Source organism: Ischnura elegans, chromosome 4, assembly GCF_921293095.1.
Source record: "Ischnura elegans chromosome 4, ioIscEleg1.1, whole genome shotgun sequence".
Taxonomy (NCBI): Eukaryota; Metazoa; Arthropoda; class Insecta; order Odonata; family Coenagrionidae; genus Ischnura; species Ischnura elegans.
In genome coordinates this window covers 36,927,970-36,945,563 of record NC_060249.1, presented here as the reverse complement: position 1 = coordinate 36,945,563, position 17,594 = coordinate 36,927,970, and the positions used below count along the sequence as shown (strand labels likewise).

Below are 17,594 nucleotides of genomic sequence, written 5' to 3'. Positions count from 1 at the left end.
AGATGTAACTGTCACACGACCTTTCAAATGTGATCCCGCCTAATTGAGTGAAATGAATGTAGAAAAAGTGAAAATGCTCATGAAGGACATTTTTTGAGGAACCCCACTTGAAACACAAACACTAAATTCGTTGCAAGGATAGGGTTATGCAATAAATCATTTCAAATCACAACACAATCCTGAAAGAGAGTACCATTTATTACATCAGCTAATTAAATTATGAAATCACCAAAAATATATACCTTAAATTACAGTTTGATGACAACATTTCCACTTCATATCATTGAAAGAAAAGATTTTAAAATTGAGCAAAGTGACACATAAAATGATTAGGTAGTGAAAATGTAAAGGGTGAACAGATAATGAGAAAACCCGTTAAAAATAACTCCAAGAAGTAAAGCATTAAAGTAAACAAAAACAGCCTGTAAGTGTATCAGATAATACGAATATAATTACTATCTCAGTATCGACGATGTCATATTAATATTTGCCTTAAATGCGTCAAAATTAAACATGCCCTTACACGATAGCTTCCTTAAATTAAGTAAAATATATTAAACCTGGATCACGGCCTTTTAATAATCGTTTGAAGTCATGAAATTTTACATTATTCATGTTCATAATTATTTTAAAATTAAACAGGAACAAGGTGTGATATTGCAGCTCAGTTATACCGTCTTGAACCTGCGAACAAAAATCGCCGACAATTAGTTACGACCTTCAATATTTAAGGAATTAAAAGAGAAAGTTTACAGCTCGTACCAATTCCAAGGAGAAAAAAACTTGATACCCGAGACCATTAGTAATGCAAGCATTAATAACGGAAAAGTAAAAGATCCACCATCACATGCGAGAAGCTGAAACTGAGACACCCATTAATGAAATTCCCGCAGAAGAACAAGCTCATCTGAGGTGAAACATTAAAACTTTAGAATTCATTAGAAGATAGATCCTTTGGAAAATGTAAAGACATCATCGACATCATCATCATTAGTCAACCATCCTAAGATTGGTTTGACGCAGCTCTCCATTCCTCTCTGTTATCCGCAAGCCTTTTCAAAGCGACGTAAGCGACCCACTTTAACATCCTTCATTACCTGTCCTATGTAATCCATTCGGGGACGTCCCTTACCCTTGTTTCCTTCCACCTGCCCTTCTACAATAGACCTTAGATAGATCTTAGGCTGTACAATCTCATGCGGCTGTAAGAAAAAGACATTCACTTTCCTCATAACGACAAGACAGCTGTTTGATAACAATATCCCGAAAATTCCCAAGATAAAAAACACACCCAATGGAATAGCGGTAAGCTGGATATATGTACGAAATATGAATTTCGAGAAAAAGAAGAGTTCCAAGTTAACTGCCATGCTCAAAATTGTAGCTATAAGGCAGGAATATGGAGTCGAGAAATGATCTTGTAAAGTCTATTAAAAGTCTTGTTTACATATTTTTAAAACTATGCATTGTTTTATCATTTACGTTTGAACTAATGCACAAGTTTTTTAGTCATTGGTAGTTTGCTAATTGGATTAAATGTATTTTTCAGCATTATAAGGACAAATGTGAAACTAATCGAATGAAAATAAATTCACACGGGTCAATGGTGAAAATTACCAGGCAAACTCGCACCTGCGAATCTTCCTCTTTATTCTGAATGCACGAAAATTCAATTAATATGAGTTGAACTCTACCCTCAATTATCCAAATCAACCTTAAGAGTTAATTAACCGAGTCCCGTTTCGATTGTCATCAGCATTGTTTCACTCGAGAAATAATTTTTCATGAGGTATAGCTCCCAGACAAGAGTGACACCAGTCATTCATACCATAAGTTACTGCAAAGGGTACCTAACTCAATACCAATTTAGCAACGCAGCTGACTTTAACCCCTCAAATTCTGAATCGCATCGCATTGTACGTTCCAATTAGAAGTATTTCTGTCGTTCGAATATCATGACTATATCTAACTGAAACAACAACTAAAGTACAGATCATTGTTCCAAAAATAGTACTTACCTAAAGTTTATTCATTTTCAATTTTGAAGTAATCTCGCATCCACACAAAAGGCGGATTACGAAACTGGATGGCTAACAAGTACACATCACGAACGCAAGAAAGAAGCTGCCAAAACCTCGGCTTGCAGAGGAACTGTGAAGGATACCAATTACAGATTATACGCCACGCACCCGAAGCTACATATTGCACGAGCAAACTCAGTAAGGGAAAACCAAGATGAAAAATATCAGAGCGAAACAGACCTTCTTATAGCTGCAGAATAACTTTTCAAATTGAACCAACTTGCTTTTAAGGTGTAATCATGAAATCCCTTCCTCGATATTCGTCTCGCTATCCATTTTCCTCGTATGGTGCGAAAGAAAAAAAAACGTTGGTGATGAGCTCCTTCAATTTCCAAAGCCGTATCATTTTCTGACGCAATTTGAATCCAATAAACCCGTCTTTAACCGCACGCACGACTGCAACTCGAACCGCGCACGAGATATTGGAATAATATTTTTCACGTTTCCAACGACAACCACCGGCTTTGTAAGCCGGATCTTCAAAAGTAGGAAAATATTCAAAAGGTCAAAACAGCAACGTCTTTAAATAACTAAAAACAAGAATATACATAATAAAGACAAAAAATATTTTTGATCACAATTGGCTGAAGAGCTGTCACGTTAAGGCCGACGCATTAGAGGGTACACAAACTTGTATTTTTACCTCACGAGCTTGGCTTTTTGAATCATCCCAGAGATGTGTCATCTGTATTCCATAAAAATGATAACAAACTATAAATTCTTGAAATTTCGGCAGAAATATAGAAAATAATACATGCACCATTTGCATATACCTTATTGGTCAGCAACTCCAGTACTGTTTTGATTTAGGTTGTTCTTCACTTCTCCCCTCAGCTAAGTTTTTGTAAATGTATTTTTATTTATTTACATCGTCAACCAGTTGCTCTATATATCTCATCTAATGCCTCTCTCATCTGGTCTCTCCGTCAATATGACCATATTTAACACACCACCATGTCTCGTGATGTAGCCCATTCCCTTTTATGTAAATGAATAATAAAAAAAAAATCAACGTATAACGAGTTAATAACTATGAAGTATAGGGTGAGAATTAAGTCTTGCCCCGATTAATAATATTTATTACAGAATAGATATTACTCCCCTTGAATTTTTTTCTAGGGCTATATCAAAGACACAGTGTCTTCGCCATACCAGTTGCTGGCGTCGACGAACTGAAGGCTAAGATACACGCTACTGTGGTTACTGTGACAGAACATGTATCACAAAACACCTGGCGGGAACTGGAATACCGCTTCGACATTCTCCGAGCTACCAAGGGGGCACACGTTGAAGTTTACTAACGTGAGTGGTCGCAAAAAACTAGTACAACTGACCTATGTAACGGCATAAAATTGAAATTATTATGTCAAACGGTTAATCTGTAACAAATTTTTCTAATTGCGGCGAGACTTTATGCTCACCCCTTATATCGAATAGCCAATAAACGCAATACCTCCAATGCAAAAACGCTTAACAATCGCCCACCAAATCAAATGCGCTCATCTAGTAGCCCAACAATACGAATCAGCTCAGCTAGCAGTAGCCAGAGCATAAACACTCACCTCCGAAGCTTGGAGAATTGGAGGTGAGCGTTTATGCTCCGGCTATTGCCAGCTGAGCCATTGCCATTCGTATTCTTGGGCTACTACCTAGATGAGCGGATTTGATTTGGTGGGCGATTGTTGAGTGCTTGTGCACTGGAGATATCGTATAGCTATACATCACATAGAGTTACAGAGACGATGTGGCGGAAATAGTGATCCATGGGAGCTAGGTAGAAAATTGTTCTTACAATATATACACCAACGATGAATTTCGCCGTGAAAAAATATTTGCCTAAGCCGAGTTCTCCCGGTCGCCGGTCAGGCGTGTTAAGCCACACCACCAAGCCATCTCCTCAGAGCGAACTTCGGGATGGGTTTTACCGAAAAAGGTGTCAATCACGGTTAAGCCAAATATGCTTTCGTGGTGAACTTCGTCCTCGGCGTCACAAATATTACAAAAAAAGGATTCTCAAGTCGGCCTTTTAATATGTTGTCAAGTACCGTGCATTTAAAGTCGCCACTCGCATCGCTGGCGGACAAACTGATCCAAGTTTCACGGGGAAATAAGGTATATTGTATAAGGTCAACCGAATTATATACATTATTATTTTATCAAATTCATAACTCTTAAATACTATCCCTCACAACTGCAAAGATCATACCGCAAATTGTTGGATAAAAGTGGATCGTGTTACACACACCAACGCGCCGCGGACATTTTTGAAATCCGATTAAAATGCGACTGAAGTGGCAACAGAGATCAGTCTTCTATGGGATGGAATTGGGCTTCCTCCATGCAGTCCCCTGCACGGCGTATATTTTGCACCAATGCGCGTGACAGCGTACACAGTCACTTATTTCATGCAGATCTTTTCTAACCAACCACCATAAAGCAAAATTACGCGAATATGTTAGTAGTAATAAGAAGAAGAAAACTATTAACTAGTTAAATTAGAAGGTAATTGTTACCTTAAAGCATGGGTACAAATTGATACATCGAATGCCCTTAATACTTTTTAAAACACTATACAATGTGGCAGTAAATTCTTCTAGGAATATCACGCAGGTTAGCTCCACGATCTCCATCGCTGCCGACGTTTCGGTGGAAAAGAATTCCATCAAAGCGTCGGCAGCGATGGAGATCGAGGAGCTTACCCGGGTGATATCACGAAAACAATTTATTGCCACCATTCGCCGGAAAATTAGGTTTCCGCGGCGTTGTTGAGGATGACTGCTGATTTTTGGGTTCTCGAGGATGGCTTTTGAAACTGTTGTCAACCATAAACGACCGACGCGGCTGCAGAACCCGAAAATTAGCAGTCATCACTATACAATTCGTTAAATCTATTTCTAAATAAAACTTACATGAAAATATCCAAAGTATATACAACAGATAATTAATAGAAGCATTGTAAACCCGCAATAACAAATCGCATTAGAGCATAATATAAGGTAGTAAAAGCTAAAAATCGAAAGAATGTATAAAATCAAACATTCGGAATTTTATGAGGAATTTCCACCGTAAGATGAAGAATAAAACTAATTTTACTTCGTATGATCCACACCGAAGCACACAAAAAAAACAATATTCTATAAAAAGATTAAGAGATAAAAAAATTTAAGATCTTTTATTTCGAATCACGCCAAGTATTGGTTGAAACATGAAAACAGGAGATATTACAAAGTTTTATCTCGGGTTCCAAGCTGGATAAGATGTTTTACCAAAGACAACATATCAAGTGCTAGGCATTTCTGATGAACATAAGATTAATTCTTCACAAGGAATTCATTAGGAAAAACAATAAATTTTGCCCAATTTATGAGGAAACACATAATGCAGTTACACAAAAGGAGCAATGCTAAACCACGATGGAACTTTAAAAAAAATGATAAATTCTTGTAGGTTATAAGATGGCCGACCCGAATTTTCGCTGAACCTTTCCAAACATAAAAATAACTAATGGTATTTAAAAAAATTCAATGAAAGACACTCGCTCTAATAGATATTTCATAGGAACTAGCAAAAATGCCACTAGTACAGAAATTATTTATTAACATTACACTTGTTGCGAGAATAAAACTTAATGAAAATTGGAATCATTCAGTTCCTTGATTATTCTTTCAAAAATACGGGAAATGGAGAAAATAAACATGCGGAAATTCAGGAAAATTTAAGAAAAATCATTTTTTATCACATCATAAATACCTAAAGCCATCAAGAAATCCTTTTCACCGAAAATCCCTATACAAATAGCTGCACATGCAAAACGAAGACAAAATAAAATTTAAAAAATCACCCGGCTATTCCGCAATGGCTATTTGCCTCGTCCTCGGATGAAAGCAAACTGCACAGGGGGCTCTGTTGTTCTAGGGGGAGGTGGCACCGTTGTTCTAATGCCAGATGGAACTGAGCCTCCACCGCTGCGAAAATACGCATAATAGGAATTCTCGATTGCGCTTCTGTCCAAATTGCTGTTCGGGTTGAAGTCGTAGGCGGCCGGGGGACCACGATCCAGTAGCCTTAGAACCCAGGGATCTGCGGCTGCTTCAGCGGACACAAGGGTGACCAGGACGACCACCAGCGAGGCCGCAAATAGGTCGGCGAGGAATGGGGCCTTCTTCATGCTGAATACATAAAAGGAAATAACCTCACATTAACAAAAGAATGAAAAAATTGTCGTACCACAATTTAAACGGATGAAAATTTCAATCTAACACAAAATATTACTCACGGATCCACTACATTTTTTTCCACGATCAATAAGAGATTATAACGGCAGCAATAGAACTCGTAAATAGATTGCATGACTTGTAGAGTAGCCTACTAACCTATGTAAAACTTAATGCATGTTTCTGAATTTCTATTCTATATTCTATTTCTAACAGCATATAGTAGTATAGTTTGTTATTATACGGGACGTTTTTTGGACGGTGTGGTGTGCATGTGGGAGTCCAAATACATGCTGCATGCTGGTGATTGATCACCCCCTGCCAAACACCCTAGAGGTGGCTCGCAGGGTATTATGTAGATGTAGATATACATTATAGTGTGGCATGGAGGATTGCGATATCAACCAAGTGTGGAGCCAAAAAGACTGAGAAGATTTCCGGCACAGGTCCAGTTTTTGATTTGACCGTTAACCAGTATCAAGAGATTATTAACCACTTAATTGTACCATAAACGTACAGAAATGACTTTTAACGTATGAACTCTGATTGCCGCCAGTTCGCTCCCAGTTGAAGGAAGGAAGGGAAGCAATGATTTTCAAATGGATTACACGGAAAATTAAGGACATAATACACGATTAAGTGCAAAAATACTTAAACTGGGATTTGAAATTTCATATTTTATCCATTACTAACATTGCAAGTTCCACATTTTTGAGGTCCCGACCAGCAAAACAAGTAAAATAGTAGAAATAGACTCTTCCTACGCTCACATATGACATCTGAAAATGTTCCACGAATTTTTAACTTCCATTCTATACGACGCCATAAAAATACCTGCACCACTATACAAGCAAACGAAGAAAAACGAAAACAACGGAATATAATTCACCAAACGGTTCATTAAAGTTACCGGGAAAAGCATGCTATTCTTCACGGGTAACAAGCAGAATGAAATAAAAAATGCTACTTAAGTACCTAAATTGAAGTCTTTACGTCACGATTATCTTCATAATTTGATAGTTTAGATAATTGCATAGAAATAAATATGCGAGTCGCCAATTAAAAAATGTTTGGACACAATAAAAACTTATCAAATGGTAATTCATTTTGCAGGCATAGGGAGGCGTTGTAAGCAGGTCTTTCAATTAGTCCCCCATGCTTCCAAGACATCTACATGCATAAACATGTAAAAATGCAAGCCAACGCTATGATTTTTGGCAGGGTAACTTTCCACAAGCAAAAAAGTGAAACCTGAATGTTCAATAGTTTCGGAAACCTACTAATTAGAATATAATGATAGTTTAGATAACTGCATAAAAATATAACGGTATTTAATTTAGTTGACTTATGAAGGCGATGTATACGGATCATGTGATTAGTCACTAATGCTTCTAAAAGACATCTACATGCATCAGCATAATACACCGTGAGCGAACTCTATGGCGTTTGGCAAGGGAACTTTTCCCAAGCAAAGACGTCAAACTAGCGTGTTCAAGAGCTTTGGAAATCTACCATTTGAAACACCCAACGCTGCGTAAACCTATTCCGGTAAGGGTTAGTGATGGGGGAGTATGTACAAGTGACTTACGCGTGGGACTTCCGCTTCGGTACAGAGGCAAGCGCTTATGTTCGTCGGCTTCTCTGGAATGAGTATGTTCCCGCCGCGTCGGGGAATCCTCGACGGCGGTGAAATTTTTTCTGCAGCATCCGAGAGAACAGGTTTTCGAGCACCGAAGGCTTCTACCCAATGATCTCACTCTCATTGTGCAAACAAAATGGTTTCGGGGGGGGAATGAGCATCAGAAACATGATGACCTTCGCGGTTTTCCTCGAATACAGAGCCTTGAAAAACCACAAAATTTACGAAAATTTTCCACCACGAAGATGGGAACGGCGTAAATCAGGTCATCAGTAATAACAACTCATTTTTTTTAACATCGCACACTTATATTGGCGAAAAGAGTATCTTCAAAAACTGAAATGGGTTGAAGTCCTATATTGCACACAGTATTGATACAGTCACGACCTAACCAATAAGCTAAAAAATACGCCAAGACGCCTCCTAGTCGAATTATAGCTATCGGTGCAATTAAAAACGCTGTTATCCGTCCATCGCAACACACGTAAAATTTTGGGTGGCTCAGTTTCTTATTGTTAGCGTAAGATTTATTTTCAGAATAAATTAAAGATTCGCTTGCTTCCGACTCTCGTCCGAGTGTACCTAAGTCTCGGATAGGGTATCAAAAATTCAAAATTTGAATGACTTATGGAGTGGAGTTTTATTTCCAAAGATGTATCATCGCAATACGTGAACATATCGCTGAAATAAAATGCCCATCAACACTATTAATTAAGTGCAAGTTAAATTAATTTATGTGGAAATCGCGAAAATGTTCACTTCCGCCATTTTGTAATGCAATGGCACCCCAACTCAGTTCTGATTCTCTGGTAAAATCAATAAGTTAACATAAACAATAAAAATTGCATTAGTAGATGATGCAATTTTAAGCTTTATAAAAATATTATAACAGCGTCAGCAGTTACTAGCTCAAAGGTCGTGAATTAGGTTGGTAATATGCATGAGTTTCCGCGTAAACTGAAAACAACCGTTCCTTGCGAAGTTGACATGTTGAAACGCCTGTGCCCAGATAACGGAAATAAATACTACATTACTATTGGCATGCCATTCAAGGGCCACTACTTTTGAGTATTTTTGAAAGGCTTCAAATTCCAAACGAAAAACGTCATTTTAAAATTTGTCCCATTTTTACGACTGCATTCCTAGGTACGCTGCAACAAGTCGTGGTCATAACCCTTCGATAGCGTCAATGTAAACATATTAAAAAATGGTAGATAAACGTTTACAATACAAAAGATATATGCAATACACACTATTTGTGAAATGTCAAAAAAGATAAACAAGTATGTGTGAACATTTTGTATAAAAAAGATTTCTGTTTATGGGAAAAAAATGAGGATAAGGGTATAATATCCTTCAGCGAAAAAAACACTAGGCTGAGGGCAGATCGGAGATCACTTTTCGAAGCAACAACTTCGTATCCATGCGCACGTTGTATAACACACCTACGATAATGATGGATTTGGTCGTCTCCCGAGGGTATTCTGTGCGACTCTCGAAGTATTACTTCCCGCGGCCACGGATGAACGACCCCACAATAGGGGGCGTTGAGACTACGATGGGAGTGGGGCGAGCAGTCACGTAGTTCGAATCCTGGATGGGCTTCCTGTCCAGGGAACTCCCAGGGTTGAAGTCGTAGACGGCGGGCGGTCCCGGAGACAGTAACCTCAGCTCCCAGGGCGCCGAGGAGCAGGGCTCAATGGATACCAGGAAGATCACCAGCGCGACCGCACTCACGAAGGCGAAGCGTGAGGTCTTCATTCTGTGCCAAAGAGAAAATATTCAATCGCCCACTATATAACCTTCCATTATCCTTATTCAAATCACGGCCCTCCAAATATCATACTATACCAAGCGTGATGGAGTGGAATTTTTCCATATTGAAATAAGCAAACATTTTCCACGATAGATAAAAAGGTGAGCTCTACGGCCTCAAGGTTCATTTAGAATACGCTGCCAGTGTTTGGGACCCTCATGAGAAAGGCTTAATAACAGAGTTAGAACGCGTGCAAAGAAGAGCTGCCAGGTACGTGAAAAGTCGTTACGATACTCTTGCTAGTGTAACAGATCTCTTAGATAAACTCGAATGGGGATTTCTGTCAGACGGTAGATTGAAAAATAGACTAAACATTTTAGATAAATTCAAGAGCAGCGTCTTCTCTGACGAAGTTAACAATATCTTACGAACGCCAACTTACTACGGATGATCATCTCATATAAATAAAATAAGAGAGATAGACTGTAGAACAGACAGATTCAGAATGTCTTTTTTTCCACGATCAATAAGAGATTATAAAGGCAGCGTTAGAACTCACAAATAGATTAGATGACTTGTAGTGTAGCCTACTAACTTATGTATACTTAAATGCATGTTTCCGAATTTTATTATTATTTATAACAGCATGTGGTAGCATAATTTTTAAGTATGCGCAACGTTTTTGGACCGTGTGGTGTGCATGTGGGAATCCAGTTGCATGCTGCATGGTGGTGATTGATCACCCCCTGCCAAACACCCAAGAGGTGGCTCGCAGGATATTATGTAGATGTAAGGCTGGATGGCGATATTTGGTGGCACTTTGTGACAGGAAACATAATAAAATATACACTGAGTTGCATGTTCCCCCAAAGTTTGATTGACCGAACCAGGTTTCGACATGTACACTATGTCACCATTGAAAATGACATAGTGTACATGTCGAAACCAGGGTCGGTCAGTTAAACTTTTGTGTGGAACATACAACTCTGTGTATCTTTATTATTTCCTTCCGTTATTCTCATAACCATAAAATCTTATTATCCCAATCCCTTTTTGTAACAAATCAATGGTTTGCGAGTTCACTACGTGAAATGGTGGCATGGTAGAATCGACAATAAACCTTGCTTTATTTCACACAGTATTTATTAAAAATTCTACCGGTTTCTTTCCACGTCATCATCAAAAGGTAACAGAACATTCTGTTCTCCTAGCAACTATACTTCGAATTCGAAAAAGAAAATTTGAAGTATTGCTTTTCACGTCACATGTATAATGAAAATTCTGTTACCTCTTGATAATGATCTGAAAAAGTCGAAAAAAGAACATTCTGATCTCAATCACAGAATTTTCTGTTACCTCTGGATAGTTACCTATAAAGGATGAGACCGGTAGAATTTTTAATAAAGACTGTATGAAATCTAACAAAGTTTATTTCTGATTATATTATTTTAACGAGCTGATACTGTGAAGAACTTCGAAGAATCGCTTGCTAGAAGTTAATCTTGGCTACCAATTCACCTCTACTCCATTAGACAGGTGACGTTAAAGGCGAATCTTCAACATTTCAATACTTATTTTGCAAGAGACGGACCTTGAATGTTTCATGTTAGGAGAAGGGATGGACAGCGTAAGCGTGATTTTGCACAACGCAATTGCATAGAACGCGAAAAGCGGAACTTAAAATACGAAGTCATGCCCTGAGTCACATTCCCTTCGTCAACTTCAAAAACATACGGTACACTTCTCATCCGCACATATGAGTCATTGGAAAAACAGGTACAGCGTATAAAATAGTGGCAGAGTCTACATTGTTGAACCTGAAAGATTAGAATAAAATATAGCTGTGATTTCAATGGACTTTGCATAGATCAAAGCGTATACATTTTGGTGTTGTCTTCCACGCCGCGATGAAAATAATAACTGATGGCCAACGGAGGATCCATGCGTGAAGATATTGATTTAAGTAAATTGCCTTATCTTTTCTCCCAAGACAAAAAAAAACACATCAACAAATATCTTTTTGGGGATACATTTAAGTATTGCTGCTAAGAAGCACGGAACTGTAGGATCAAGGAAAGCTAAAACCATCGCATTTAGCCGGAGCCAACGTACCTATGGCTAAATGGAGGGTAGCAATGTATCCAGAAGAGTTGATATCGAAGAGAGGAAGAAACGCAACATAACGTAATGATACTAGTACTACATAGGACTATTATTATTATCAACATTTAAAATTACTATACACTTTTAACTACCGTATACCATCAGTAAACACGGAAGTAGAACCAATATTTACTCCGCACCCGAAAGTCTCGAGTCTTCAGACAAAATTATTCCTGGCACAACAAATCTAGACACACCGCCAAATTCTATTCATCTCTGCTCCATCCCAAACCCTCCGCCAGCTTTTCCTTCTCAGCTATCGCTGATATCTTCCTACCCTCTCAACGTTCGTCCGCCTAACAGTGTCTTGAACATTCCGTCGCCCGTCGTAACAAGCTTTACCCTTACCTCCTGCCGCCTCTTCATTTCACCAGAATAACTCACTTTCCTCACTAAACAAGGCAAACACCGTATTTATTTATTTATTAAATCGAAATATGTATAGTACATTACAACTCAAAATAAAAACAAATACGCACATCGAATTTTCTCAATTTCTCACGAAATTCCGTATACTAAAATTAAAGAAAAAGCTGAAATACATAGGCGCCAACATAAAACTCACATCATTCACATGGTAAATGAATTCACAATTGCAGGTTTTTTCGCATCAACTACTACTCATACAAATACAAATGACAAAGAGATGAAATACCAACGTGCTTGCTTTAATTGCGATAGAAAATATAACATCAGCTCTGATTATGAAGACTGATTTTCACTAACAACTCAAAATAAAATAGAAATGAATAATTATGCCGATGACACACAAAAAAAAATTGAAGATAATAAGAAATATAATAAAAAATTATCTTCCGATACGGACTAGAAAAAAAACAGATAAAGATTAAATGACTTTCATACGGTAGCAAAAAAAACGCAGGGGAAAATAAACACAAATATTCTACTACTAACAAAGGGGAAAACTGAGGTAAAGGAAGAGCAGAGGATATGTAACGCACTTACACTCGACAGTAGTATTTGATGATCTTGCTTAGCCGACGGCTTCTTCTGAAATGAATCTCATAAAGGAAAATCAGCCTTTATGCCATCTCGGTGGTTCATCCTCCTCGAGAAACTGGTTTTCATCTCGCCAGAGCATTCAACCCAATGATTTCACTCTCTAGGTGCGGATAGCCAAAGAAAAAAATACACATAAGACGCGGATGACCTTCGCAAGTTTTCACATATTATGTCACCCATCCCCAAAAAGGACACATAAGTTCAGAGTTCAAATTTTTCCAGATCTTAAAAGCCTAAGCCCTCTAGGTGTTTCACAACAATTTCAGGGACAAGCGAAAGCGAGGACCAATAGAAGTGAATAGACATCAACACCACTCGTGGGTCAATAAATTCATACGCATACAAGAGTAAGGAGAGGATTGAGAAGAGAAAAATATACGAAAAGAAAGGCGGGAGGAGTTGGAACCACAAAATATCGTAAATAAAAACATTCTGCTAACTGTGGGAGCACAAAAAATTAATTTCGTAAAAATACAGATAGTGAAACAGGTTATCCTTGAACTCACGGATGGCCGTGCGACGACATTCGCGGAATTGAGGTAAATAAAAAAGTAAATTTCGCTTTTTTTCCTTCGAAGTGTTTCTCTTAATTCCGCTTCTGAATCTATTCATAAAAAGTGCGATATGATATCTTGACAAATTACAGTCGGCGAATTTATAGTACACCCATTTAATAGTTTGAAGATTGCCCATGTATAGTATGCCCAAGATGGGCATACCCTTTTTTATTTTATCACTGCGTGCCACTCCGATACAGATACAAACACTGTCGGAACTAGCCACAAGGAGAACAAGGAAATTAATATAGCTAAACATACACATGAGTCCGATGGATAGAAAAGGGAGATTACCGGTGCAATTCATCGACAGCATCCTAGGATATGACGGAGCAAAATTAGGCTGAATTCCTGGCTGGAGTTGTCAATGAATATTTCTTAGGATTAGTTGCAGGTACTTGCGCCGACTTGATAGCCAAATTTATTTAAATAACGTAAACGTAAAGTACAGCAACCCAATTGCAATGGTAATAATTTTATTTCAGAACCAACAGATGAAAACGTAATTTACCAATGCGTTTATTATGTATAATTTTTTTGTGAAGACTGAAGTGACACACAAAAATACATTATAAATCCAACAATAACTTACATTTTTGATAAGGGTAGAGAAATAATGCAAAAAATAGCAAACACATATTCAAGATTTCTTCATGCAATATAAAAAAACAGGACATGAAAAGTCCACTTTGCTAGATAGTCAGTACCAGGCAACAAGAGGAAATGCTTCAAAATTCTTATCAAAAAAGGTATATACATGGTTTTTAAGAGAATATCCTTGAGAAGGTTTCCCTTTCCTTGGGCTCACGTTAGTTTGTCACCCCTTAATTTTTTCCAGCAGTTAACGTCTCACAATCAATCATAATTTTTCTTTATGATCAAACTATCGTATTTATCTACACCTACACAATACGAAAATACGTCGAAATTTCGTGTTTGGGACCCTCATGAAAAAGGCTTAGTAACAGAGTTAGAACACGTGCAAAGAAGAGTTGCCATGTACCTGAAAAGTCGTTACGATAGCCTTGTTAGTGTAACGGACCTATTAGATAAACTCTGATGGGAATCTCTGTCAGACCGTAGATTGAAAAATAGACTAAACCTTTTAGATAAATTCAAAAGCAGTGTCTTTTTTAACGAAGTTTGCCATATCTTACGGACGCCAACACACTACGGAAGATCAAATCTTATAAATAAAATACGAGAGATAGACTGTAAAACAGATACATAAAGAATGCCGTTTTCCCTGATAAATAAGACACTATAACGGCAGCATTAGAACTCACAAATAGATTAGATGACTTTGTAGTGTAGCTTACGAACCTATTTAAAACTAAATGCATGTTTCTTAATTTTATTATTATTTCTAACAGCATGTGGTAGTATAATTTTTAAGTATGCGTAACGTTTGTTGGACGGTGTGGTGTGCATGTGGGAATCCAATTGCATGCTGCATGCTGACGATTGATCACCCCCTGCCAAACACCGTACATCTTCATCTATCTACATCTACATAATACCCTGCGATCCACCTCTAGGGTGTTTGGCAGGGGGTGATCAATCACCAGCATGCAGCATATACCCTAGAGGTGGCTCGCAGGATATTATGTAGATGTAGATGAATACCATGAGACCCAACCCTAAGGTGCATGCTGGGTATTGAACACCCCTTGCTAAACACCAGCATGCACCATGAACACCACTTGGTCATTAGAAAAATCACCCATAATAACAAAAACAATACGTGCACATACCTGCAAGTGATGTGCGCTCCCACGAAATTTTAATTTTAACATGCAACCTGAGACCGCGACACAAAAACTCTAACATAGAAAGCCATAACTTGCCAACGATTAGCAATTAATATAGTATATCCATGCAAGGTATTAACCACGACGAAAATCAGATCCTCAATGCTCAAAAATGAATAGATGAAGAAAAAGAAAATACATAGAAACATAAAATTATACCATATGTAAAAATATAAACATTTAATGAGTCGTACTAGCGGTCCATTAATTTTATGGATCGAGAAACAGCTGCTGTTACTAATATTTTTTACATATTATGTGAGAGCAAATAATAGTATTTTAAATATTTCTGTCGCATTAAGTATTTGGGGTCCCTGGGTTAAGGCAAATCAAGAGAACCATGCGATTTTTTCCATCCCAGGGAGTACAAAACACAGCGACTCATGACGGCGACCAAAAAAGGGGGATTCCCCGAAATTTTTTTCATTCGGGTCAAACTCAGCCGTCAACACACAAATCACGGTCTTGTCTCCCACTTTCTACTGGGCGTGAGGTCGGCAAATGTTTGTCATCCCGTTAGGGGGGCTCCGGTGCACAAAAAAACTGGCTGAAATGAAACAATTGAGGCACGCGAACCGGAGGTGACGGATGTTTACGTGGGAGAGCATTTTTATGGGGGCACTGCACCCTTCAGCTTCCGCACACAAAGTGGGATAAAGCAATACACGCTTGCCACTATAATGCGGCTACTAATGGCAGGCTTATCGACGATAGCAACAGTTGGGCAATAGGGTGGTTGCCTATTTTTTTATTGCCTAAATCGAAAGATTATAACTCCTGGAGTACGTATGTCACGCTTTTAGATTTTAAATGACGATACCTTTTTTCGCTATTAAATGAAAACGGAAAATTTTCAAGCAAGCGAAAACGCGACGGCTAAGTATAAATGCTGGGACAAGCCCGTTTGACGTCATTCTGGTTCCAGCTGCCGCCGTGCGAGGCCACCTTCGTACGAGGTTACGAGCGCCGATACGATGCAGGCTGCTAGCAAGTAGCAGAGTACCCTGCTAGCAGGTAGCGCGTGACTTAAATAAGGATGATTAATGCTCTATCAAACGAAGGAAACTTTCCGATCATAGGCAGTTTTCATAGGTGATTATTAAGACATGTTACCATGAGCTCTATACCACGTACATATATGATGTCAAACTCCTATCTGCTACTCTTATAGAATCTAGGTCCCTATGACATCACGTGGAGTGGCATCGCATGGGCGCCAATTTGGCTATTTTTAAATGAAGTTAAAATTGACCAATTAACATTCGTAAAAACTGGGATTTCTAAAACCAAACAATTTGTATATTATGAATACATTAATATTGGGTAACGAATCGCAATCAATGCCTTTTGTTTTCTTTGATAAAGGAAACTACCCTATACATTAAATTAATTGTATTAATCGATTTCTTTTTCTTGACCTCAACAGGAACGTAGATCGAAGTACAGGCTCTTACTTCGTAAATTCGGAGAAAATGTTTTCTCCGACGACGTAAAACATCTTACATTTTCCCTCGCACTGTGACGGGTACTATGCTACATCGCCGTCGTAATAAAGTGCGTACTATGCCAGCCTCGGTGGCGCCGGGGTTACAGTCCCCTTACTGCTAACCTAGAGAGGTCGCGGCTTCGAATCCCGCCTAGTGATTAGAAAACCACCCAGGGCATAAATGTGAGTGATTGTCAAACAAGTTAATTGCAAGAGAGGACTATCTAGTTCTAAATTCGCTTGTGAAATAAAGACGACATAATTATTATTATTATCATCATCATCATTACAACTATTATTATGGTAGACGAGATCACGAGAAGAAAACAAAAGAAATTGACTGCAAAACAGAGATATTTAAAACGTCATCCATCCCTCGTACAAATAAGGAATGCAATTGCGCATCAATTAATAAAATTAATGGCGTCACTCGCTAGGACGACTCATTGCAAGTTTTGTTTTTCTTCTAGAGATCTAACTTTGCATTGATTTGCTATATGAATTACTAAACATTGGTAAGTTTTGTATTTGCACGTATATTTAGCTAATATGCTTAATATTTTTATGACCGTGCGGTGTGATGTGGCGGTCCTTTTACATGCTGCATGTTGGTGATTGGTCACCCCCTGCAATACACCCTAGAGGTGGCTCGCAACGTATTATGTAGATGTTTATAATAATGTATAACGTCTTGGAGTATATGTCTGAGAATGAAATGTAAAATTGTCTTCCAACGTGTCGATATATTTCTTATAAATATATGTTCTTCAGGGCTACGAACCATTATGGTTAAAATAAATTAATACATGAAGGCAGAAAATATTGTTTTAATGCTACTTTACAATAATAAAATTGAAATATAAA

The 17,594-nt window shown here is 38.1% G+C and overlaps 1 long non-coding RNA gene across 1 annotated transcript; it reads right to left on the bottom strand.

Moving 5' to 3' along the window:
* Positions 1–180: 180 nt before the first annotated feature.
* Positions 181–7,987, bottom strand: LOC124157278. The gene is made up of 3 exons (XR_006864562.1): positions 7,884–7,987; positions 5,923–6,250; positions 181–684 (listed from the first exon to the last, which is right to left on the bottom strand). It is a non-coding gene; the product is annotated as an uncharacterized LOC124157278 (long non-coding RNA).
* Positions 7,988–17,594: the final 9,607 nt, after the last annotated feature.